This window comes from Lepidochelys olivacea (genome assembly GCF_965140295.1).
Source record: "Lepidochelys olivacea isolate rLepOli2 genome assembly, chromosome: 22".
Taxonomy (NCBI): domain Eukaryota; kingdom Metazoa; phylum Chordata; order Testudines; family Cheloniidae; genus Lepidochelys; species Lepidochelys olivacea.
Window position 1 is genome coordinate 19,413,268 of NC_140432.1, and position 24,188 is coordinate 19,437,455.

The following is a 24,188-nucleotide window of genomic DNA, read 5'->3' on the forward strand; positions in this document are numbered from 1 at the left end:
AAGATACACAGACAGAAATAGTTATTCTATTCAGCACAATTCTTTTCTCAGCCATTTAAAGAAATCATAATCTAACACATACCTAGCTAGATTACTTACTAAAAGTTCTAAGACTCCATTCCTGGTCTATCCCCGGTAAAGACCAGCATATAGACAGACACAGACCCTTTGTTTCTCTCCCTCCTCCCAGCTTTTGAAAGTATCTTGTCTCCTCATTGGTCATTTTGGTCAGGTGCCAGCGAGATTACCTTTAGCTTCTTAACCCTTTACAGGTGAGAGGAGCTTTCCCCTGGCCAGGAGGGATTTCAAAGGGGTTTACCCTTCCCTTTATATTTATGACAGGCCCCATACAAGAAAACTGCTGGAAACACCTGAAGAATAAAGACTGAACTGGGGGAAGTGCTGGACCCAGGCTAAAGGGGTTTCTAGCCTGTGTATTAAAAACCTGGGGATTCCAAGCTGCAAAGCAAGTGCAGCTTGGGCCTTGAATCTGCTTGTACCATCACTCAGGGTGAGAAACTACTAATTCATATCTATCTAGTATTTTAGGCTTAGTTTGCATTTTTGTTTATTTACTAGGTAATCTGCTTTGATCTGTTTGCTATCACTTACGCTCTATTTTTTTGTAGTTAATAAACGTATTTTAAGTTTTAATCTAAACCAGTAGGTTTGGAGTGAAGTTCTTGGGAATCTTAGCTCAAGGGGCAGGGGATGTTGCATTTCCTTTCCACTTTGAGGGGGAGGCGAACTGGATAATCAATCTATACTGGTCAGGGTTTTGACCAGGGCAAGACGGTACAGCTCTGGGGTTCTAAGCTGGGAAGCTGGCAGTTATTTTGGCTGTAGCCTCTCTGTTGTTGGTTCATGCAGTGGCTGGTCAGAGTCTGCCTGTATCTGTAACTGGGTGTGTCCCTATCTGTGTGAATGCTGGTGGAAGTGTAGGACTGGGAGCTGGTCTGCTGCTTGTCACAGCAGCACAGTGTGAGAGGGAGCCCAGGCTGGTGGGTCAGTGGGCTCAGTGGTACCCCAGTTCCAGGTGGCATCCTGGGGGAACTCGTCACACACCCCTTCCCTTTCTTTACTCAACCTGCTGCTGGAACCGAGATGCAGGGCTGATGTATTGACAAGAACTCACACAGCTGTTATTTCTCTAATTTGTCCTGGGATCCTTAGATGCTATGGACCAAACTCTCTGGATGAAACTCCACTTAAGTCAATAGAGCTGGGGCCATTTACATCAGCCGGTATTTCGGCTTTATCGCAGTTCTTGATGAGGCGGAAGTGCAGAGAGGGGGAAGGAAACAAATGGCAAAGCAACCCGAGCAAAGCACAGGAGAGGCACACTGCCTGGTGGAACATGGTTAAATGGAAGAACAGGAAATCAGAAGGGGAAAAAGCACTTTATCTTGAAGCTTCTAATGGAGCATTGAAAAGGGGGGGGGTTGCTTTATTATTATTATTATTATTAAAAAAGCTTTTAAATAAATAGCTGACAATGTCTCTTATTTGAGTAATTCTTTGCTAGCAATAAATGTGTCACTCTAAAGTGCTTTATTTAGAAGTAAAAAATGTATTTTTTGTAGAATGCTCTGCTTTACATCAAGTCACAGGCTAGAAGCAAAATTCCTTCCTCTCTTCTCACCCCTCCCTGCTTGAGACAGTCATATATTCTTCTATAACCTGATCTTGGTTATAAAAATATATATATAAAAGAACAGAGAGACAGCTGGCTCTCCCACACATTTGACATTTCTCTTTCTGCCTGGTTTAACTTTTTTATGACTGCCCGGGTTGGCTTCATTGGAGAATTTCTCCCTTCAAATGAGTTTCATGTTTTATGTTAGAAATTTTCCTTTGGATAAACCTGGTAATTTTTCAAGTTAAAATGTGTACATTTTAAGCACTGAGGAAGTTTAAGGATCCCACTGATGGGCCCATAAATCTGAGTTTTTATTCACGCTGGAGTCTCTGTGTCTACTTCCTTTAATAATAAAAAAAAAAAGAGAGAGAGAGAAAGAGACAGAACAAGAGCGAAGAAAGAGGCTGGCCTATTTTTAACTTATTTTAAAGTAGGATAAAACCCCACCTGTCAATTCTCTAAGTAATTTATTAGTATCTGCTCATTCTTCCAACTCTTTATGTAGTAATGTCAGTGTAACACTGTACTTGCAGTTCTTCAAGCATGTACTCGTTTAATAGAAAATAAAGCTGAGGCTGATTTGGTTTCATTGTTATTTACTACATAAAATCAGGCTCCACTAAGGGAGTGAAATAAATGTTGCATGCCTGCACTCAGTTATGCATCCAAAACCCTCCCATTCGACGTAGGTGGTGCTTCTGGAAATGACACCATCCCAGCACCAGCCACTGCGGGCTTCCAGGTACTGTTACATCCTTTCCTGGAGGGATGTATCTGTGTCGAAGTAGACTTGGGCTTGAGCCATCAAGTTTGGCACTGGATATGAATTCATGTATTTTCCAGGCTCATGGGGTTTCCTCAGATTCTGCATCAGGGTTTGGGCTTCACCCCGGAGATGCACATTTTAGAATTAAATGCTGATCAGAATCCAAAGGTTCCTAAAGTTCAAAAGAGGTCAGAAAAAAGTCTTTGTGGAACCGTTAAGCTGGGATTTCTCAGCATCTTCCACTTTTACAGCTCGCTTGTTTTCTAGGCCATGAAGCAGTAGCATCTCCAACCCCAAACCTCTTTCTGATACCTACTCCCTCACCCCCTTCTCTGTCTGTTGAATTGTTATAACACAAGATCACGTAATGAATCAAAGCGGGACCGGTCCTATTGTCTGGAAAGAAGAAGAAAAAATAAAAAAGCCAGGGACTTAAAAGACCAGTATTATTTTTCAAATAGAATGGGGGAAAAAATCTAACATGGCTTATCGCAAGGAGAACAAGCACTGTGCAAATGTGTGGGTCTCTGAGTGGCGTGCGGGTTGTTTTGAATAGATGTATGACATTGTCAAAGAACCTGCCATTGTGTTCCTGAAAGGCACTCGCAACATTGCATAGAAATCAGTCATTCATGTCACCCTGAGACTAGGAAAAGATGGCATAGATTATTTATTTATTTTAAAAAGGAAATGTCGCCAGAATAAGACCTTCAAAGCCAGATAAAGCTTATTTTTGAAAGTCATCAGAAACTAATATATATATATATATAGTTGACAGAAAGAGAACAATTTCATCTTCCCCTTGTATTTGTTTGAATGGTCTTTGGTCTCCAATCACTGGAGTTAGCCCAGGCTCATTGGTTGGCATATTTTGGGAATCAGAGTCAAAACTGCTCTCAGTGAGTGCTACTGCTCTAGCTGAGTGAAAAGAAGAGGAGACGCTCAGTTAGGGAGTTAGAAAGAGGACCCCACTTGTCCCAAAGGTGGGTGAAATTCAGTGCACTCTGAGGCTTTACACCATGGAAACCCGGAGCAGAGCCCTTTGCAGGAGTTGGCAGCAGGTGTTTAGGATAGGGCCAACACTCAGTGGGGGCACTGCATGGATTTTTGGATCTGCGTTTGATGCAGGACAATCTTTCACTGCCACTGCAAGGTTTTAGAAAGAGAACCTCTAAAGAAGAATTCAATTACAGCAGTGTGTAATTTTCTGTTTGCAATGCCCTTATTGTATGTGTAATTGAATCAGAGTAAAAAGATCCAGCCAATTGCTGCAGGGCAGGGATAAAACTGTGGAGATAAACTGATGGAGCCTGACTTGAAAAGTCAGAGGAGGTGAGACCAGGTGTATGTGTAACACCAATTTCTGTCTCTGTCAAAGCATAGTGGTTAGAGCAAGGCTCTGGGAGCAAAAGTCCTAGATTTTCCACCTGGCCCAAGGAGGTATTCTAAGTCATTAGAACAAGTGCCAGGGATTCTGGAGTCTTGAGTTCCATCCCTAGCTTTGGAAGTAAGTTTGTGTTGTGGTTAGAGCAGAGGTTTGGGAGCCAGGAGTCATCCTAGCTCCTATTCTCAGGCTTTCCTACTGGACTCAGGTGACCTTTGGCAGGTCCCTTCGGTAATACAGCTGTGACAATGCTTGTCTATCTCACAGGGGTGCTACTAGCAGAAGAGAGACTGGTAAGGTGCTTTGAGATGCTGTGTAAGTGCACTTTTTGTTTGTCTCCTTGCTTGGCTTAATGTAGGTCAGTGCATTAGCTTTTGACTCATGAATTCAAATGAATCACTGAGCCATGTAGTCTAATGTTTGCAGCCAGGGGCATGGAATTAGGAGAACATTCACCATGTGCTCCTACTCAAATCTCTCCTACTATTTAAAGCAGTGAGGTGGGATCCCAGAACTCCTGGGTTCTATTCCCAGCTCTGTCACTGCCTCGATGGGTGATCTTGTGCTGGTCAGTTCACCTGTCTATGCCTCACTTTGTCCATTTGTAAATGAGGTCTAAGCAGTGCCTACCATACAGTGATCTTAAAGCTTAATTAACCCGGAAGCTGATAAAGTGCTTTGGGAGCCTAGGCTAATGGTGGCAGAGGGGAGAGCAAAGCATTGTTCTCAAGTTACATGACTTTGCCATGAGGGACACAGGAGGGGAGAAGGTTGACCGGGGCTCAGATCAGAACCTGAGCCATATCAGGAGCCTTGTATCCTGCCTCCATGCCAACCAGGGCCGGTTAGTTCCCCAAAGTATCCTATTGACTAGGTCTTGTCCCAGGTTATTTCAAGGCTTTGGTAGGCAATTCATCCCTGCACTGGTGCAAAGCCTGGCACAGGGACTAGGGTTTGCACCTCTCCTATGCTAGGGACCATGGGGACTGGATCAACCACTGGACAAAGTTAGAGCAACCTGAGAGCTGCCCTAACCAAACCCTGCTCACATAGCCTGTAGCAGGGTGGACTGCGCCCAGAGGCCCTCTTCTGTATGCCTCAGGGTCCTTCCGCACCCATCCTAGAAAAGAAGCAATGGAGCTAAGTCCTCCAAACAGCCTAGAGAGACTGTGCAGGAAAGCAGCCAATCAGGGGGTGGCTGCAAAGGGCAGGCCAATCAGTGGGTTCAGGCGCGTATAAAAGGAGCTGCCATGCCTGAGCTACAGGAGTACAGTGTGTGTGCCTGACTGGCCAAGGGAACTGTAGCACCATAGGCAGCTCAGTGCTAGCCAGGAATGAGAGCTCCTGGCTTGCTGCTGGGCCTGAGCACAGAAGAGCCCTGAGGTAAGAGTGAAATATTGCTAAAGGCTGGGGCTGTAGCACATGGCTGCTCTTCTTAGGGTCCCTGGAGTGGGGCCTGGGTCTCTCCCCACAGGCCACTGCAGAAGTAGCCTGAAACTGGACAGTGATAAACCACCAGGAACTGTTGAGAGTAACTGTTGAACTGTTAAGAGGCCCAGCTGGGGCCAGAACAGACCAGAATGGGTGAAGGGTCTCTAGGGAGAAAGCCATGGGGGCACAACCCCTACCAGGGCTAGGAGTACTTAGTCCAACAGATGTTCAGAGTGCAAACTGCATAGGGCCCAATGTAAATAGCTGCAGAAGCATGCCCCCTTCTTCTCCCACCACCCCCAAAGAGAGAGAAACCAAATAAACATATAATGGGGAGGGGGAGGATGGATGACAAAACAAGGATGCAGCAGCTTTGGACTCCCAAGCACTTGTTAATAGCTGGAGAGCAGGGGAAAGGAAGTGTCTCAGACTGTCATCCTTCACTCTGATGAGCACTTAGAATGCCAGAACCCCTTTCAGTAGCTCCATACAAGCAATCAGTCCCTCATGTCAGTCACTGCTGTTTGCTTGCCACCTCTCCAGCTTATTTTAGGGATGCATTTAAAGAAGGATATTCTATCTATAGAAGCAGCAGGGTGGGTGGAATGCTTCTGTCCAGGCCATTTAGGGAGTGCTTTTCTGAGAAGCCCACCATACGGGGTTGAGCGTGCATTAGCTCTTGCTTAGGCTGGCATGGGAGGGATTTGGTCTAGGGGACAGGGCACTGGATTAGTATTCTCAGCCTTGGGTTCTGTTCCTGACTCTGTCATTGACTTGCAGTGCAAATCCCTCCTCTTCCTTGTGACTAAGCTTCACCCTCTGTATATGGGGCCTTATCTTTTCCTTGCTCCTAGAGTGATTGTCTTGGAAGCCAAAACCCTGCTGGGGCTGCTCTGCAAGAATAATTGGGGGATTTACCTTCCTAGTTCTGGGCTCTAGTATCCACCAATCTGCGGGTGGATCTCTCCCTGCTCATGGGCCCTGTGGCATATCTTGAGAGAGCCACAGGGTTTGCGGGACAGATGGATGGCTTTCTAAAGGGGTGCATGTCCTGCTCCTGGCAGAATCAAGAAAACACTTTCCAAAGGGGAGCCATGTTAAGGTTTTTCTCCCATAGCTCCCTCCTGTGGGATTCCTTGAATGAGGGAGTGATCTGGGCCTCTGTGTTCACTAGCAAGTCACCTACAGCAGCAGTGCTTAGTGGGAAAAAGTTTGGAAGATGTGGAGAGAGGCTAAGAGGCAGTTTGGTTTCCTGTGCAATGGGCATATTTAGGGAGTTCAGGAATAAATACAAGAAATTGTCAGAGCCTTCTAACTTCCAGCTGTGTCTCTGGATTGTGTTTTTGGAGGGGTTGCATGCAGTGCATTTCCACGAGAGTTGGAATGAAATCAGAACATAGATGCAGTTACGTTTCTTCTCTCACCCTTATAGCTCCCCAGTTTCCAAGATCCACATTTTGGAGAGTAGAGCAGTGAGGGTGGGAAGAGAGTTGCTAATTCTAGCCCCTTGATCAGGGTGGATAAAAATCAATCAAAATCCCCCTTTTTTTAATTTAAATACACTTCTCTTTTAAAATAAACTCATTTAAAACCAATTTTGAAATTATAACTAATATTAAGGCCTAAACTTACTATAATCGATTTACCCTCATTTAAATTAAACAAAAAAAGGTAAGCAACACGTTTTTGCCGCTGAAGTTCTAAACAAAACCAGGCCATGGAATGGGTGAAAGTCCCTGTCTAAGCACCTGGAATCCGTTTGTTGAAGTACTAAACCAGCTTTCGATAGTAGCTGCTTCTGCAGGTTGAGGGAATATTTTTCATTTCAGTTTATTCAGATAGTTCACTGTAATGATTAGTTATTCAAAGTTAAGCAGCCAATTGGGAGTTGAAGCAGGAAAGCTTGCTTTCCTCTTCCAATCTATGAATAAAAATGAAGTGTGAAAGGATGAGCTCTACTCGTTCTAAAATCTTGAAGCACATGGAGACCAGCAAAAATCAGTTCAAATCACTAAGTACGGAGAATAGTTGTTCTAGAGAACATTTTGTATTTAAAACTCAGTTATTAAACATTTTTATTTACCCAGCACATTTAAGGTAGTTCTAGTTATGCATCTTTCATTGAATTTCAATTTTCATTTAGAGATTGACATAAATCACAAGTAAAAATTGTCTAGTAAATAAGTAATTAATCGTCATTTTCTAGGATAATACAAATATAAAAAAGAATATGAATAAATGCATATTAAGCTATATAATTGCTTACATTAATGTATATAGACATTGTAATCTTCTGATTAGCAAAAAGTCCTAAATTTAGTGGAAAGGCTATATTTAGTTGCAAATCTACATATTTTAAGGAGAATCAACTTTTCTTTTAGGAAAATAACTAGAAAATACAATGCAAAACAAGATTAAAATTGATTATTTAAATCAAGTTTTCCTGCTTGTTTTAAATCATGATTAAAATTTGAGATATAAGAACTTTTGGTTTAAATCAGCCTTGCTCTTGATCCAATTCCCCAAAGACTCTGGGCTGTCCCCAAGCCTGGCTTACTTTTTGGAGGGAGCAAAGGCAGAGCAGGGGGCTGAGTGAGTTTTTCTGCACGTGCTGATGTGGTGCACTCAGCTGTCTCTGGGATTCGTAGCGGTCAACAAATGAGAGCCAATTATTTGAACTTGGTTTAAAGGGAAAAAATATTGTGTTGTCTGTTCCGAAAGAGCCTGGGAGTAGGCAGAATGGAGTTTAAGAAGCCAACAGATTGAGGACTGTGGAAATGACCGACATGGAGGGATGAATGAGCAGTAAAACATGAGCATTTGCAAACTTATGTGGGTTTGGAGCTTCGCGGACTGAAGACTTCAGCTGAGCCTGCTTCCCAGCACCACAGCTTCATTAGCTCTGCTTATGCTTTATTATCATTTAAGGCATGTTAAGTACTAGTGAAAGATACTGGATTGACAGCCCCCAAGAGTGAGGCTGTCAACATGCTGCCCTACCAGCACTGTTGTTACTGTGTATTAGTGGTGATAGCCTCAAAGGGGGGGCAGGGGTCTGGTCTTCATGACACATCCAATCCAAGCTGGGTGACTAAAGTGTTTTCAACATTTTTTTAAAAAAGGACACTTTTGTGGTGACATTTTAAGATCACGAAATCATTCAAAAGACTGTTTTGTCATTTCTGACTCAACAGTGAACTTATTTCTTGGAGTGGAGAATATTTTTAAGTTGCATAGGTTTGTCAACATGAGAAAGTTGCAGTTGAATCAATTTTTAAAACTGATATAGTTAAACCAGTGCAAACGTGTGGCAGGAGGCTCTGACTTGTATATGAGTGGCTTATATTTTGGTTTAGTTAAACATGTTCTGAATCAAAGTAAGCTTAAAATAATCCACTTACACCAAAATAAGTGTCTGTGTGGCCTTTTGCACCAATGTAACTATCAGTTTAAATATCCACCTTAAGTTATACCAGTGCAATGGTCTCCTGTAGACAAGGCCCAGGTGTGTAAATGAGTTTATTGCAGAACACTGATCAAGTGTTGCCATTGTTCACTCTGAGCAAAGTAACCGCTCTGACAGTGCTGACTCTCTGGCTTTTTCATGCCAAACACTGTTTATTACAGTGGACTCTCATTCCACTGGTCTGTTTGCTCCTGATAAACACAAAGCAAATTTCGCTCAGTGCCACTAAGCGTCTCGAAGTAACATTTCGTAGTTTAAATAAAACAAATATCTTAGTGAAATGGGACAGTCCAGATGTCCTGAAAGAAGATCCCAGGACATCAAGACTGTCCTGGTAAAGCTGGGATATACTGCTACCTTATGTATGGCCAACAACGGGGCCGATTGTGCTAATGGTGTTTGACATGGAGTTGTACTGAACCACCCTTGTATTTCAAAAAGAAAAGGAGTACTTGTGGCACCTTAGAGATTAACCAATTTATTTGAGCCTTTAAGGTGCCACAAGTCCTCCTTTTCTTTTTGCGAATACAGACTAACGCGGCTGCTACTCTGAAACCTTGTATTTCAAAAATTACCATCTGGTTGTTCAGTGGCCTGGCTTTTGGTCACTACTGAGTCTGACTAGACCTGCATTTGAACAGGTGCCAGGCAGGTAGACCACTCTGGGTTGTCAGTTTGCCCCATTATGGTTGATAATGATTCAAACTCCCCAATAGCACCATGCATGGGCTGGCTGGCTGGTGGTTTGAAATGAGATTGTGTTAGTGACTCTGAAATAAAGGGGGTGGGGGAAGAGTACAGACAAACAAATGAGAAACCCACACTGCCTTAAATTCCTTATCCTTCTGTTACTCGGAGCATTTTCAGATGTGGCAGTGAGTTGTTAGGCTCTGAATCTATTACCTTGTTGGTGAGGTCGGTGCACAACTGACCTTCCAGGTCCTGAGAAAAGGGACAAATCCAGGAGGGACTGTGGGGCAGTGCTTACCATTCAGGGCCATTGGGATTATTTGGTTGAGGAGATAATCAGACCACTGCAGTAAAATGATTAACATTCAGCAATGTCTGGCTGGACTTCCATGAGCCTGACTTCTGCTGTTCTTGAAGGGTGCGTGACTGTGGGAGAAGGTGCAGAGGCAGCAAGAATCCTGACCCTAGACTGGGCAGGTAGACGGGTGGGATGGCGCAGCTGCAGGGGGATTGCTGGCGGGGGTGGGAACATGGGTGCATAGTAGCTGGAAGCCCAAGGCTAACCCGGGGGGAAACACGTGCCGTACTTCCAACAGGTAGCTAAAGATGCTTCCTTGCATCCCTATGGATGCCCTGCCTAGATCAGCAACTTGCAAGCAGAACTTCTCCGGAGACTGCCGCTCAGATGCCAGGCCTCGTGTGCTGCACCCTCCACTCTCTATCTGGTTAAGTGCTTTTGGCCTCCCTTGGATCCATGGAGAGGCAGGAGAGCTTATGTCACACAGGGATCCCGGGGCTGCATCCGCTGGGTGCACGTGAAACAAATGGCTCCAGCACACCGTATCCCCTGTGGCTGAGCCAAAAGGCCACAGGGTTGGTGGGAACCAACAAGTAGTTTATGTGAATGTGGGAAGCTCTTACCTGGGCCCTATGGCTCAAAGGAGAGGGAGACTCTTATTGGTCCCCTTCCTGTAGCCCCAGGCCCGCTGGGCAGGCCAGTGCCTGTTCATTCAGGCACAGTCCCACCGAATAACAAGTGGGGACAAACGTTTGAATTTTGTGTGTGCCTCCACTTGACAGCTTCCTATTGAAAGCCCTGGGATGACAGGGTGCTGGAACTTTCCCTCTCCTGCCTATCATTTGACCTGCTCTTTCTAGTCTCTCGTCCATAATGACTAACCGCTATGCTTTCCTTTACAGCCTCTGCCTTTCCTCCGTCTCTTCCTCCTTGCTGCCTTTCAGCTGCTCATGAGTCATTCTGTGCTGCTTTGCCCGCCACCCACTTGCTTCACTGAGCTTAAAAAAGCTATTTCGAGCACACTCTGCAGGAGGATCACAGGCTGGGGAACCCAGCTCCAAAAGAGCCATCCCTTGGACAAGAAATTCCTAGCCCTGGATCAAAGCCCAAAGAACTAAAGCAGAGAGAAGCAGCAGGGTCTAGTGGAGCGTGCACTTGATTGGGACTCGGGGTACTTGGAGTCTATTCCTGCCTCTGCTCTGACCTCCAACAAGTCATTTTGCCTCTTTAGAGTTGATGCAGACAAATGGTAGGAGAAAGTTCCTGCCGTGACGAACTGTCTCTTGCTATGTGTCCGTGTAGCACCCAACACAGTGTGGTCCTGATCTCTAAGCACGAGTACTACCATAATGTTACTAATAATTTCCAAAAGGGCCCACTGATTGCAGGTGTCTCGATTTTTAGGGGCCCAGCTGGAGACCCCTTGGGCCTGTTTTTTCAGAGATTCTGCAGCCCGGGTGACTTCATTGGGGGTAGTAGATCCAGAGTCTTGTCTCTTTACATCCCCACGGTCTGTTTATTGGGGCAATGTGGAGTGATGTCCCAGGAATCTCAGGCATGTGCCCGGTTTATTACTGGTGATTGCTGGGAGCTGTGTGTGCTGCCCTTGTCTCCCTTGCTGAAAAGCTACTGCATTCTCCTTAAACAGCACTGAAATTTTGTTTCATTCATGAGGAATCTGTTGCTATAGAAATTGAATCTTTGTTCCCCTTTTTCTGTCTGTAAAGGGATATAAGTTACACTTTAAGTTCAATTTATTCTTTGCTATGTATTCATTAAATCCTGGTTAGTTACTGCATTATTTAATGGAGTTGATGATGTAATTAAACCATAGGCAGACATTAACAACCAGAAAAGGAGTACTTGTGGCACAAGTCCTCCTTTTCTTTTTGCGAATACAGACTAACACGGCTGCTACTCTGAAACCTGTCATTAACAACCAGAACCGTCAGGGAGGTTTAGGATCTTTTACTAATATGTTCCTAGCATTACACAGCTTCTAATTTTATAACAGTTACTCTAACAAGTTGGCTAGATCCACACACTTCAAGCATACTGAAAACACAAACCATCGTGCTTGAGAAGTGCAGGGATAGGGATGCAGCTGAGGGTTTCATCACCCATGACTTCTGCTCCTTTGCTCTACTATAAAATATCCCAGTGCAGATGACCTCTTGCTATAGACTAGGACTCTGTCTCCTTTCTTTTGTTTTGCTTCATGTTCTAGGTTTGCCGTGTTCAGATTACAAGTTCTTAGAGGCTCACTTTTTAATTCTAATTTTTAAAAAAATCATTGAAATACCATGCAGCAGTCACATCACTCTCTGCACTTTGTTGTTTATTATTAATAATGGCAGAGCCCAACAAGGCATTGGAGTGAGCTGTCCTTGGAGAGCCTCAGGTGAAAAATAATGTAGCTACCACGTTAATAATTGTTCAGGAATTACGCCTCACTATTTGGGGGCATCACTGTTGTCAAAGCCAGGAATAGAACTCAGGACTCCTGAGTGCCAGCAGCCCACTGCGCTAACCACTAGTGATCACTAACGGTCCAGGGTGAAAGCCAGTCCTACCTCTCTAGTGAAATCAATGGCATCCTTCCCACAGCCATCCATGGATGTCCAATCAGGGCCTTGATCAGTTTTCTGGGTGAGTGTGATTCCACACAGGAAGTGGTCCCAACCTCCCTAAGGCCAAATTGGGGAACTGGTGGTTCAGCCAGGATTAGAACTCAAGATCCTTCTCCAGGGAAACCACTGCCCAGACCTGATCTTTAGTCAGCATTGTCTCGATAGGTGTGTAATCAACCCTTTGGCAGGGACAAGATGGGGCCTTAAAGGCAAGCCCCAGGACAGGCGGTCATCTACCTGAGTTCATGCTTAGGTTTCTTGAGGCTGTCCCTTCTCTCACGCATGCTGATTTTACACGGATTAACCTCAGTCGACTTACTCCTGACTTACGTTGGTGTGTGATAAAGGGCTTCAGCCCCCTTATGTTTCCTTAACCAAGTTGGGTTACGTTCCTGTGACTGTAATGTGGGGATAACAACAATCTCCCCTTGCCACCCAAGGCTGCAGTGAGTAGACATCTGTTATGCATTGCCAAGGACTTTGAGATCCTCGGACAGGAAGAAAGCCTTATTTTTGCTATAAGGGAACGTGCTCAGAGTATGCTGTCACCTATGTATGCCGTCCTAGGGGCAATAATGTCAGTGTGTCTAGGGCTTGATTCTCAGTGACACTATGCTCACTCTGGCAGCTTACAGGGGGCTGGGAGTGGGGATCACGTCCATGCAGAGGGCCCCCCTATCTGGTTTAGTCTGCCACAAGGGCTCTGGACTCCCTGTTCCAAGCCCTGCATAGGGGGCAAACAATATAAGTTAGAACAGCCCTATCTTGCTAGACATGACATGGCCCTAAAATATGAGAACTGCAAAGGTGGTTTAAAGCAACCTCAGTCCCCCACACTGTGTCCTGCCCCACACCCAGAAATGGAGTCCCCAAGAATCAAGCCCATAACGTCTCCACTCTTAGTCCTTGTCTATACATGCAGCGTGGAGTAGGGTCTGTGTGACACGCTGCAGGGAAAGGCAGGCTGCGTCCACACTCCGGTGTGTACACATGCGGCAGAGGGGAGACAGCAGGATGCTACACTGCTAAAAATAGTAGTGGAGAGGGGCGAGGCTGTGTGTGTGTGTGTGTGTAGAGCTGTATAGGGTATGTCCCCTGGGGTTCTGGCGTGGCTGTACGCTACTTGCCTAAGCAGCACCTCACTGTCTAGGCTGCTGTTTACACCTGTGCTGGCTGGGCGTGCAGTGTCTGTACTCTACACGCTGCTGTAACGTAGGCCTTGCCTTAGGCTATGTCTACACTAGAGAGCTTACAGCGGCATGACTGGAGGGATGCAGCTGCGCCACTGTAAGATCTCTCGCTCTGGGCCGATGGGAGAGAGCACTCCCATAGACATCCTTCATCCACCCTCAACCAGCAATGGAAGAAGCTCTCGCTTCATTTATGCCAGTGAAACTTATGTCGCTCGGGGGGGGGGGTGGAATATTCACACCCTTGAGCAACATACATTTTGCCAACATAAGTGGTGGTGTAGACATAGCCTTCGTCACTGCTAGAGTTACCGACATAATACGAATCATCCTGATTCACTTTTAAATTCCCAAAGATCATAGCACATACCCAAACAGACCAGCAAACAAGCCCACTCAGGCCTGCTCATCGCTGATCAGGACGCAGCAGAGGATAAGCCAGGCAGGAAAGTTCATGGGCCCACGCAGTGGTCAGCACCGAAGGATGGGAATGGAGCTATCCAATGCAGGACCATCACGGGTGTGCCCAAGGATCTTGCATTGTCGGGAGGTAGGCAGCCATGGCACGGCTGGGGTTCTTTCATCCAGTTTGCCTAGTTACTATGGGCACTGTGCTGGAGGCTTAGGGGAATGTGGTGATAACTTCCCACTGAGGTCGTGTTGAGAGAGCGCTTCCTGGTGCCTTATCTGCCCAGGGATATCAGCAGCAAGGATCTTATCCAATTTTAATTACCAGGCCTATATTTGCACTAATTGGCTCTCTGGAGTAAAGTTACTTCCAATCTGTATATTATGGGTGCACAGCAGGAAGCGTGTGTGATGATCTGTCAAGGATCAGCTGTAACTACAAACAAAGAGCAGGGGATTGGGTGAGTGAGTGAAACAAATGTGTGTGTGATATGCACTGTGGACAGAGCTCCGGAATGAATTCCTCTAACCCTACCCCTTGCCTAAGGGCATCTGCCATGGACTCCTCCTTGCACCTGATGCAAATACTTCAGTCAGTTGCAAATGTAGCAACGTGGACTGGGTTTCTGCTTTTGGGACTTCAGTAAATTGGGGCACCAGGAGCAGTTGCGTTACTGTGCACTCAGGAAGGGCCATGACTTAGGAAAGCAAAACAGACAATGATTCTTACATACGTCTGCAGGTCTGTGCTCAGAATCCACTCCAGCTTGGCACACCAATCCAGCTGTAGTTCTCCTCCACCCAGAGTGTGCAGCCCGATTCCACTGTACGTGGGCACAAACCTGTGATTCAGCTTCTGCCTTCAGTGGAGGAACAGACTGAGCTGTTCCTCCCAGGTTATGAATCTTATTGTTCTATACAAAAGCATGCCCATGTTGTTGGCTAATGCTCTTCATCTCTAAAAGCCCCCTGTGCGTTGTAAGCAGGATTGTTTTATATCCCCTCATGATAAAAAGTGCATAGCAATTAGGAAAAGTCCGGAGGAAAATATTGTCTCTGAATACTTACCAAGGTTTCACAACTGAGAAGTTGTGCTCTGATGCTGGAATGTACATTTGGACTCCGCTTTACTCTGTAATTAGCCCATATTTGTCTCTGACTTCAACTAATATTTAGCAGTTTGGAGCTTGGGACCCACATTACTTCAGCAAAGCAATAAAAAAAAAATAGAGAGGTAATTGAAATGCTGCTGGGTTCCTGTGGGACTCTAGTATGTTGCTTCACTCTGCTGAATGATAAAGATATGTTGCCCTGATCAGAGGCAGATAAGTAGGCTGGCTGATGAGGCTGAATCCCACAGGCAAGCCCTAATCTAGCACTCTGTTTGTTAACTATCAGTCTTTTTGTGATATTTGGTTTGCATAATGTGATAATATAATAACGTGATCATTCTTTAAGGGGAAATGAATCCAAATTAGGGGTAGTGGGGTGGAGGGTGGAGAAGCAATGCAGTCAAATCTCTTTCTCCATGGCAGATTTTATCATACGCTCAATGAGCCAATTCTCAAGGCTTCATTTTGGGCCAATTTACTGCCCATTTTGGAATCCACTTAACTTGCGCAGTGTGAAGCAATAACCAGCTTGTGGTCAAACTCTGTACCATACACAGGAGTGTGTGTGTCCTTTTATTTTCAGTAGTTACTGCTGATATTGCAATGGATCCCTAAAGGTTCCCGCTGGGATTGTGTTAGGTGCTGGAAATAGAACGGAAACAGCCCATGCCTCTGAGGCCCTACAATGGTCAAGACATGGATGGACAAAGGGTAGGAGATATCTATGTATGTGTGGATATGTATGTACAGTAACGGTCAGATCCTCAGCAGGTAGAAATGGTGCAGCTCCGTAGAAGATAATGGAGTTACACTGCCAATTTAGTATATGAACTTAAGCCCTAGCCCCTGTGTATGGAACAGAAACCTACACTTTCCCTGAATCCAGAACACATCAACAAAACTTCTTCAAAGAACTTCCATCTGGGGTCATTATGTGCTTCCCACCTAAACGACCCCCGCAGTTTCAAATAATGATGGCATAATAAATATAATGACAATATAATGCAATGTTGTGAGCTTCTAATGAGCTGCCACCTTCACCCAAGACTGGGTGAGATCATCTCTGTGTATTGTTTTATGTTTAGAAAACACTTTGGGGCACTTTGGCATGAAAAGCACTACACAAATATAGGCAATTGCTATTCTATTCTATTTTAGTCACATCACAAAGTAACACATTATCCTGGGGGAAAAAAACAAAACTGAAAATAATGCAGAGCAGAAGGTAGGTAAGAAATAGATTTTTTTTAAAATCTAGTCTCTGTACTCATATCAGAGCTCCGAAGAAAATCAGAGAGCCAATCATGGTCCAGATTCTCACTAACCTCCTATCGCTGGGACATCCTCATCAAATTTTGGCTTGAAGGTTTCTTCATTCTGGTCAGTGTGGGCATGTTGCATTAATTAGACAGTTGATGTTACCTTTTCAAAGGGGCTTTTGTTTAGTTTTGTTTTTTCACATTTCTTACTCAGGCAAAACTCCCTTTGAAATCAATGGGTGGGAGTTTAGTCTGAGAGAGTTAAGGAACCAATCCTGCCAACACTTTGTTGGCTAATGTGTATGATGTCACTGACATTGGTGGGACAGATTGGCAGTAGTAGGTAGGGTGCTATGCCTTGTATGCGTTAGTTTTTTACTTTAGCTAAGGACTTCATGATTTGATCCATTGTTACTTACTCAACATTTTTTATTTCGATTGTTGAGTAGAGATGAGCTCCAAAATGAAATCTAGCAGCCAAACAAGTCCTCAAACTTCGGGAAAGTTTAAATCTACATCCACATCTTGAATACTATGTCTCAGGCCAGTCTCTGGCCTGCTAGGCCATCTAGTTTGTATCCTTCTGAGAGTAACTCCAGATGCTACTCTTATTATGCACACTCCTTTCTTGATTCTTACTAAACTAATTGCCAGAATAATATCCTGCACCAGTGAGTTTCACATGTTAATTATTTATTGTAATAAGTGTTTCCTTTTATTCATTTTAAATGTATTGCCTTTTAATTCTATCAAGTGCTCACTTTTCCTTGCATTATGGAAAAGGTTAAATATTATTGCTGCTAATGGGAACAAAGTGAATTAGGCAGAGAAAATATGCCTAGAAGGAGAAATTCAGAAATTGGTCTGGAGTCCTTTGTTCATCCACCAAGCAGAAGGAACAGCTAAGTGGTAGCTTTCCCCACACGCTGTGCCCTGCCCATGTGGCTCAACCCTGACTTAGAGGGACTACTACTACCCTGACTTAGAAGGGTGATGGGGAGGTTGGCCTCCATTAAAACCAAATTCTTCATTGCTCTGCTAAGATTAGTGGCAAGGAGGACAATCAGTGCCACTTGGGATACTAGTCTTTATGATATAGAAACCTGTCCATCAGGCCAGTGTGTATTGAAATCTGGGCTGTCTCCTGCTCTAGGGGAAGGGTGCTGGACAACTACCTGGGAGTCACAGAAAGGCCTCCATTGTTCTCTAGAGTTTTGTCAGTAATTAAAAAAAAAAAGTGTCTACCTGTTATTGGAGTTAAAACAAACAAACAAACAACAAAAAAAAACCCACCTTCATAATACAAAGCAAATGTAATGGATGCAGAAGTGTCTGCCTGGGTTTGCAGAAAGCCTGAAACAGTATCCCTGAGATGTGAATTGTCCCATTTGTTTCCAATGCTAATGGTACTTTAAAGGTCAGTATTGTGAACTGCATCACTGTTCACCAAAGCATGTAAGAAAGGAGAAGGATCCTAGTCTGAAGCTCTACGCGAGTGTTGAGATGTGAGCCAATAACAATACCTGCTGGGGTTGGAGGGGAGTGGGAAGGAAGGGAAAATTGCTTCCGTTTTCCTGAAGTGTGGGCTCAGCTTTTGAAAGTTAGGGAAATTTTGCATTATGCAGTGGACGGACATTCACTAACTCATCTCAGGCAAGCCACTGGACAGCTGTTAGAGAGGAACTACTTTTGAACATTGTCAGCTTGGTTGGCTGGGCTAGATTTGAAAGTGGGGGCGGGGGGAGACAGAGTCCAAGCGTCAGTCTCCTGGGCCATTCAATCCCTTGGTCTACTAAACATTCAGTAGGCCAGCTCCTCAGCTGGTGTAAAATGGCATAGCTGCATGACCTTCAGGGGAGTGATGCCAGTTTACTCCAGTTGAGAATCTGGCCCAATACTTGTCTCATTTCACTACAGTATGGTTCCTGGTAAGGTTGGCTCAGGAACAACAGTGCTAGTTTAAAAGCAATCCTTAATTTCAACCCAGCTGGGAAGGTCTGGATGGTCTATTCGGGATCCCCTCCCTCATTCTGACACATCATACTTTTCTATCCTACACATGATAGCTCAATATTTCTATTTTGCCCACCGCCTCCTTCTCCCCCACTTCCCAGACTCCAGCAGCCTTTGGAAACTGACCTCTCTATAACTGAACAAAAGCCCAAGGTCACTGTGGGAAGGTTCCTTGGAGGCCAGCCCTCCTCTTCCAAACTCCTCACCAGCATCATGTCAGCAGGGAACTGAGACAAGATGTACCTTCCTCACTTGTGGAAAAGTCCACATCCTTTTTGTGTGGCTGTGAGAGTGGAGGAGTTTCTTTTGATGGGCTCTCATCTCACTCGAGCAGAGGTCCTCAGAATGACTCAGACGTTGTGGGGGAATCTTTCCCATATTGTGAATCTTGGACAAAGCAATAACGAGTTCCCGATCCTCTTTGGACAGGGCTTCATTATACTGTTCCCTGCCCAAAGCACCTTTCCCTATCAACCTCACTCAGGGTTTGTTTCATAGCTATCTCTCTTTCTCTATTTTATACCCTGAGGTGAATGTGGGACTCTTGGATCATCTGGGATTTCAGTGGGCATTATGAGCTTTCGAACAATAGTGCATGCTTCTGATTCAAAAGTGGGTCATGTACAGTGGTATGCTGGAGAAGCTTTGATGTGTAAAGAAAGGGAAGGAGGACTGGGGAACTCGCTGCTTGCTGGTACTATTCAAATGCCAGTGAGCACCTGTCCAACTGAACTGATTTTACTCATGCAGTGCTGGGAGTTTGACCTGGCGCAGTCGCTGCTCTGTACTGATTCCCTGACTTCTCTCCATGTTACAGCAATTACTGCTGGCTGCACCACTGCGCAACTTGTGACAGAGGAATGACAGGGCCAGCCGGGGGGAACCTGGAGTCAAGGCAGAGTGGCTGTGGCTGGAGAATGCAGTCGAATGTGGTGTCTCCAGCTCAGTCACTATGTATTTTCTCTGGGCCTTTCTTTTCCTGTATCACCCAAGCCATGCCTGCCTTTCCTCTGTTTGGGATCCTTAAATAAAAGGAGCTTTATGCGCATGCAAGGCTTTCGTAGCTGTCGCAGGGTAGATAATGGCAAGAAGAGAGAAGATGGCCCAGGAGAACTGACCCCTGGGCCTGTTTCTCCATTGGCCTGCATCTTGTGTTGTCACTGCCACCTTTACAAAATGGGTGTCTCTCATTACCATTCGGGTAGTAATGTTTTGTGCCATGAATTACATCACCAGCTGCAAGGCTCTGGAGAATCAGACCCTGTATTTTCCCCTTCACAGATTCTATTAGACAGTCTGTTCTGCGCATCAGATATAATATCGCAATAGCTATTGTTCTACAAGTCTGCTCTTATGACCCCAAAAATCAGGATTCCCCCTGCATTCCCCACCTTACTGGTGAGTGTAACAAACTCAGAAAAAAGAAGCGTATTAATAATAATTACCCAAAAAGAAAAAAACTTTCTTTTTTTTAATGAGCTCTATAAAAAATAAGTTCCTTAATTAAAAAGCTTTTTACTTTGGAGATAGCAACAACACTTCAGAGAACTCCAAACGGCTCCGGCCGTGAATGAAGATGAAATGAACAAACCTGTCAGATAGCTCCTTATAAGAGCATGAAAGAGAAACCTGAAAGTCAAAGGTCAGATGAAAGAGATCACTCAGATCCGAGGAACTATCAACAAGACACTAATTGCACTGAAAGGAGGAGACAGATGGAAAGAAACAAAGCAAGAAAACATCTTTGGGACAAGCATAATTTAAAAACAAAAGTTTGGGGAAGAAAAAGCACCAAGCATTGGTGCAGGAGATAAACAGATGGTGACCCCATTCGTGCCTTGCAGGGTGGAAGGTTTTGGAATTTACGGGTGGACCAAGTCACACATTAGCACCTCTCTGCTGATTCCTTGTGGAAATTGGTTCTGGGGATGGGCTCTCCATAGAAACTGTTGAATAGGAGAAGGCCAGAGAGCAATACACATTCATATACACCTGTGCAAAACAGGTATAAAGTTCTACCAAACCACAATGCTTGCATTCCACACCCCCTTCATATGGGGGCAGTTAACAACACAGTGATCAATTTGGCCCAGGACATTCAGGACTCGTTGTGATAAATATGTCAATTTCCTGCAACATCCTTGGAAAAAGTGTTGAATTAAGTTTGTGTCTTTGGAGTCAATTAAATGCAAAGGTTTTGTATTATTGTGGGTTGAGATGTGACTACTCTAGGGGGCAGAGGGGATGTGAATCCTGCACTTCAAAGGACTGTACTGAATGATGTGCCAGACAAGAATAGACTTTTGGGACAAACAGTGGCAAGTTGTTTGCCTGGGGAGGTGAATGCAAATTTCCCACCTCTGCTTATGCAAAACCCCAGCCTTTTGCAGGTAAGCCCCAGGGAGAGTACCATTGTCTGCTATTTATCAGATAGTGCTACTCTCCATAATTTTTCACTGTAATCTGTGGGGTTCCTGAAGTCTCAAGATCAAAGGCCCCAAGCTGTATAAAAGAAAGACTGAGCTATTCATGGCTATTCTGGTTCTGAATCTGAGATAGCTGTGAACCTGTAACCAAGCAGAAAACTCAGAGCCTGAGACTGGATTTGGGAGTGACCTCTGGCAAGCTTTGTAGCATACATGTAGGTTCTGTTATTGCTTTTAATGTGTTTTCTCTGTAATGCTTTTACCGTAAGAATAAATGTACTTGCTTTTAAAGAGCTCTGTGGTAACCTACAGGCAATTATAGATGTTCATAGCCTTCAGAGAGAAAGCAAAGCACAGATGCTGGCCTGTTTGAGCAGTCAGGCTTGCTGGGCATATCCGTGTCGGCAAGGAATTGTACAGCCTGAAAAAGCCTGGTCAGGAGGGAGACAGAGAGGTGGGTCTCTCCCAAAAATAGGTGATGGCTGAGGAGCCTAGAATGCAGGCCCTTGATGAACCACAGAGGGGGAAATACAGGTACAGTTGGCCTGAACTGTGACAATTATTCTGGCTGTTTTTGCTACTGGAGAGACCTCCACAGCTTGGACAAGGATGTTTAACAAGTAATCAGCACTAGGACCATACCAGGCCTGAGGCAATTCTCCTTTCAAGGAGAATCTCAGAGGCTTGTGATGTGAGGTCAGACTAAACAAAAAAATGCGGGACTGTCCTTGGAAATGTGTAAAGCTCCCCTTTGTGGTCAGTTGGTTGGCAGGATTTGCCTGTGGAGAAAGAGCTCAGGAGGCTTCATTTCCGTGCCCTCTTCTTGCAGGGTCTTAATGCAGAGGCTGCTGCACTACAATGTAAAGCAAATCATATGGAGCAAGAGTGTGTGTATTTCTTTCCTATGGCAGAGAGTTGAGCCAGCCTGGCTGGTTGCAAGGTGTCTTCGGTCGTTTAGCTCACTCACGGTAACTGAGACTGCAGCCCAGGAGGTAGAGAGAAGGGGAGTAAGACAAACCCAGTCCTAGGAAGGGATAAAAGAGGGAGCTAATGAGATGTGGAGAGGGGAGAAAGGTTTCCTGTGGCTGCCCTCTGCTTTGTGCAGCCCACGGGGACTGCTGGTGCCAGAGCTGGTCTCCCTTTTGTGCAGCCCTTCACTGAGCCTCATGTTATGACTGTGGCTCATGGTGGGCAGCCCTTGTGGTGAGGCAGATGCAGATCAATAGCCACTAGGGACAGCTGAAGGCATGGCTGAGTGAGGCATAATCCACGGGTCTAAGCCCCAGCCAGCCAAGTGCAGAGAAGCCACTTTTAATTTGCCAGCAGCAAGACATGTGAGTCGATCCATTGGGGCTGGTCCAACGGGCCATGGAGTGGGCTCCTAGCTAGCAATGTGTGTGTTTGCGTGGGGGGAGTTAACATAGTCCCTTGCTCTGAAACAATAATAAGCCATCTGCATGGAGCATATTGCACTGGATCGTTTCCTATTTCCGGTTCATAACCATTCACTTAAAGCTTTATCACCAAGTAAGACAAACCTTATGGTTTGAGAATCTATCCCTCCTATTGCTTTTTCTGAATGGGCCATGGGAAATTATAGGCTGCAGCAGCAGGCAAAATAACCTTTGTAAATTATGATGATTGGGTCTCCCCCCCCCCCCCCTGCACTCATCCCTGTGTGGGGGGCGAGTTTTCTTTCTGCTTTTGCTACCATCTGGCAAAAGGCCAGCCCAAAACAGAAATAATTTACATTGAGGCCAGTCAACCTAGCTTCATATTTGGCTACTCATCTGCTTGATTAATGGAATGTGGGATCCTGGCTGTGACAACACCCTGTTTGTTATATTTACACCCGCTATCCCTCCAGATCTACTTCTCTCAGCTTTCCCTCTGGGGAATCATAGAATCATAGAATATCAGGGTTGGAAGGGACCCCAGAAGGTCATCTAGTCCAACCCCCTGCTCAAAGCAGGACCAATTCCCAGTTAAATCATCCCAGCCAGGGCTTTGTCAAGCCTGACCTTAAAAACCTCTAAGGAAGGAGATTCTACCACCTCCCTAGGTAACGCATTCCAGTGTTTCACCACCCTCTTAGTGAAAAAGTTTTTCCTAATATCCAATCTAAACCTCCCCCACTGCAACTTGAGACCATTACTCCTCGTTCTGTCATCTGCTACCATTGAGAACAGTCTAGAGCCATCCTCTTTGGAACCCCCTTTCAGGTAGTTGAAAGCAGCTATCAAATCCCCCCTCATTCTTCTCTTCTGCAGGCTAAACAATCCCAGCTCCCTCAGCCTCTCCTCATAACTCATGTGTTCCAGTCCCCTAATCATTTTTGTTGCCCTAAAGCCAAGAGCGAGGCCGCATTCAAGTGATGGTCAATGGTTAGCCTTCTCTCAGTGCTATTTCCCTTATTTATAATCCCTGCCCTCCTCTCCCACCTATGGGAGCACTTTATTATGAGCCATGGAGAAGCGCAAAGCGCTCCTTGAACTCCTTAGATCAGCGCTGGTCTTTCTGAGATGAACAATGTGAACAACAGAGTGACAGGTAGCCAGCTGCCGTTGCTCACCGTGGCCTGAGCTCTCCATCTGGTCTGTGGCTACTTCATTGTAAATCACGTGCCATGCAGGGAACTAGTTTAGCCAGGCCTCTTATTTATTTTATTGCACAGTGCCATAAATCTGCATCATCTTTCATCAGGTGTTGTGTTTGAAATACACCTCTTCCAGGTCAGTAGAAGATCTAATTCCCAGCCTTGTTTCGTGTACACTCTGGGAATCAAGGAAAGAAGGCAGAAGATGGTCTGGCCCTTTAATGCAGGAAGGAACTGGGTCCTGTGACTCCACCTACCTTCAGAGAAGCCCCCCAGATAGAAACTAGAAAACAGCCAGACACTCTGGAGATCATGAGACTAACAAAGTTAACCCTTTGCATAACTCCCAGAGAAGTCAGTGGAGGGATGAACTGGCCCCAAGATATCTCAAAGACATGTTGAAAATCCCTGTTTCATTAATTTTTTGTTTGTTTTTGTTTTTTGTGTGTCTGTGTGCATTCTCTCCCCTCTTATAGGAGCCTGGCAGACAGTTGAGACCCAAATTCACATTTGTGACTAGGACTGTTTGCTTAGCTAGTCATAGCATATCAGAGCTGGGCATGTGCCAGATGATCGGGTAGTGGGAAGCTGCTAATAACTGGAGCTGGCCAGAAAATGTTTCGAAATTTTGAAGAAAAAATACAAAAAAAGTTGGAAAATGTTCCCGACAAAATTATTTCATTTTTTTTCAACAAGGTCTGATAATAATTCTTGTTGTTCCTTAGAAGCCGGATCACCTGGTGAAGATTTGCATACCTGAGTCAACAGACTTATTTCAGCTGAGAATCTCGCCTGAAAACTTTACCTTTTTATTCATTTAACGAGCTAAAAGTAATAACAAGGGTTGGGGACCTTAGATTCTGGCCAAGAAGTGGACTAG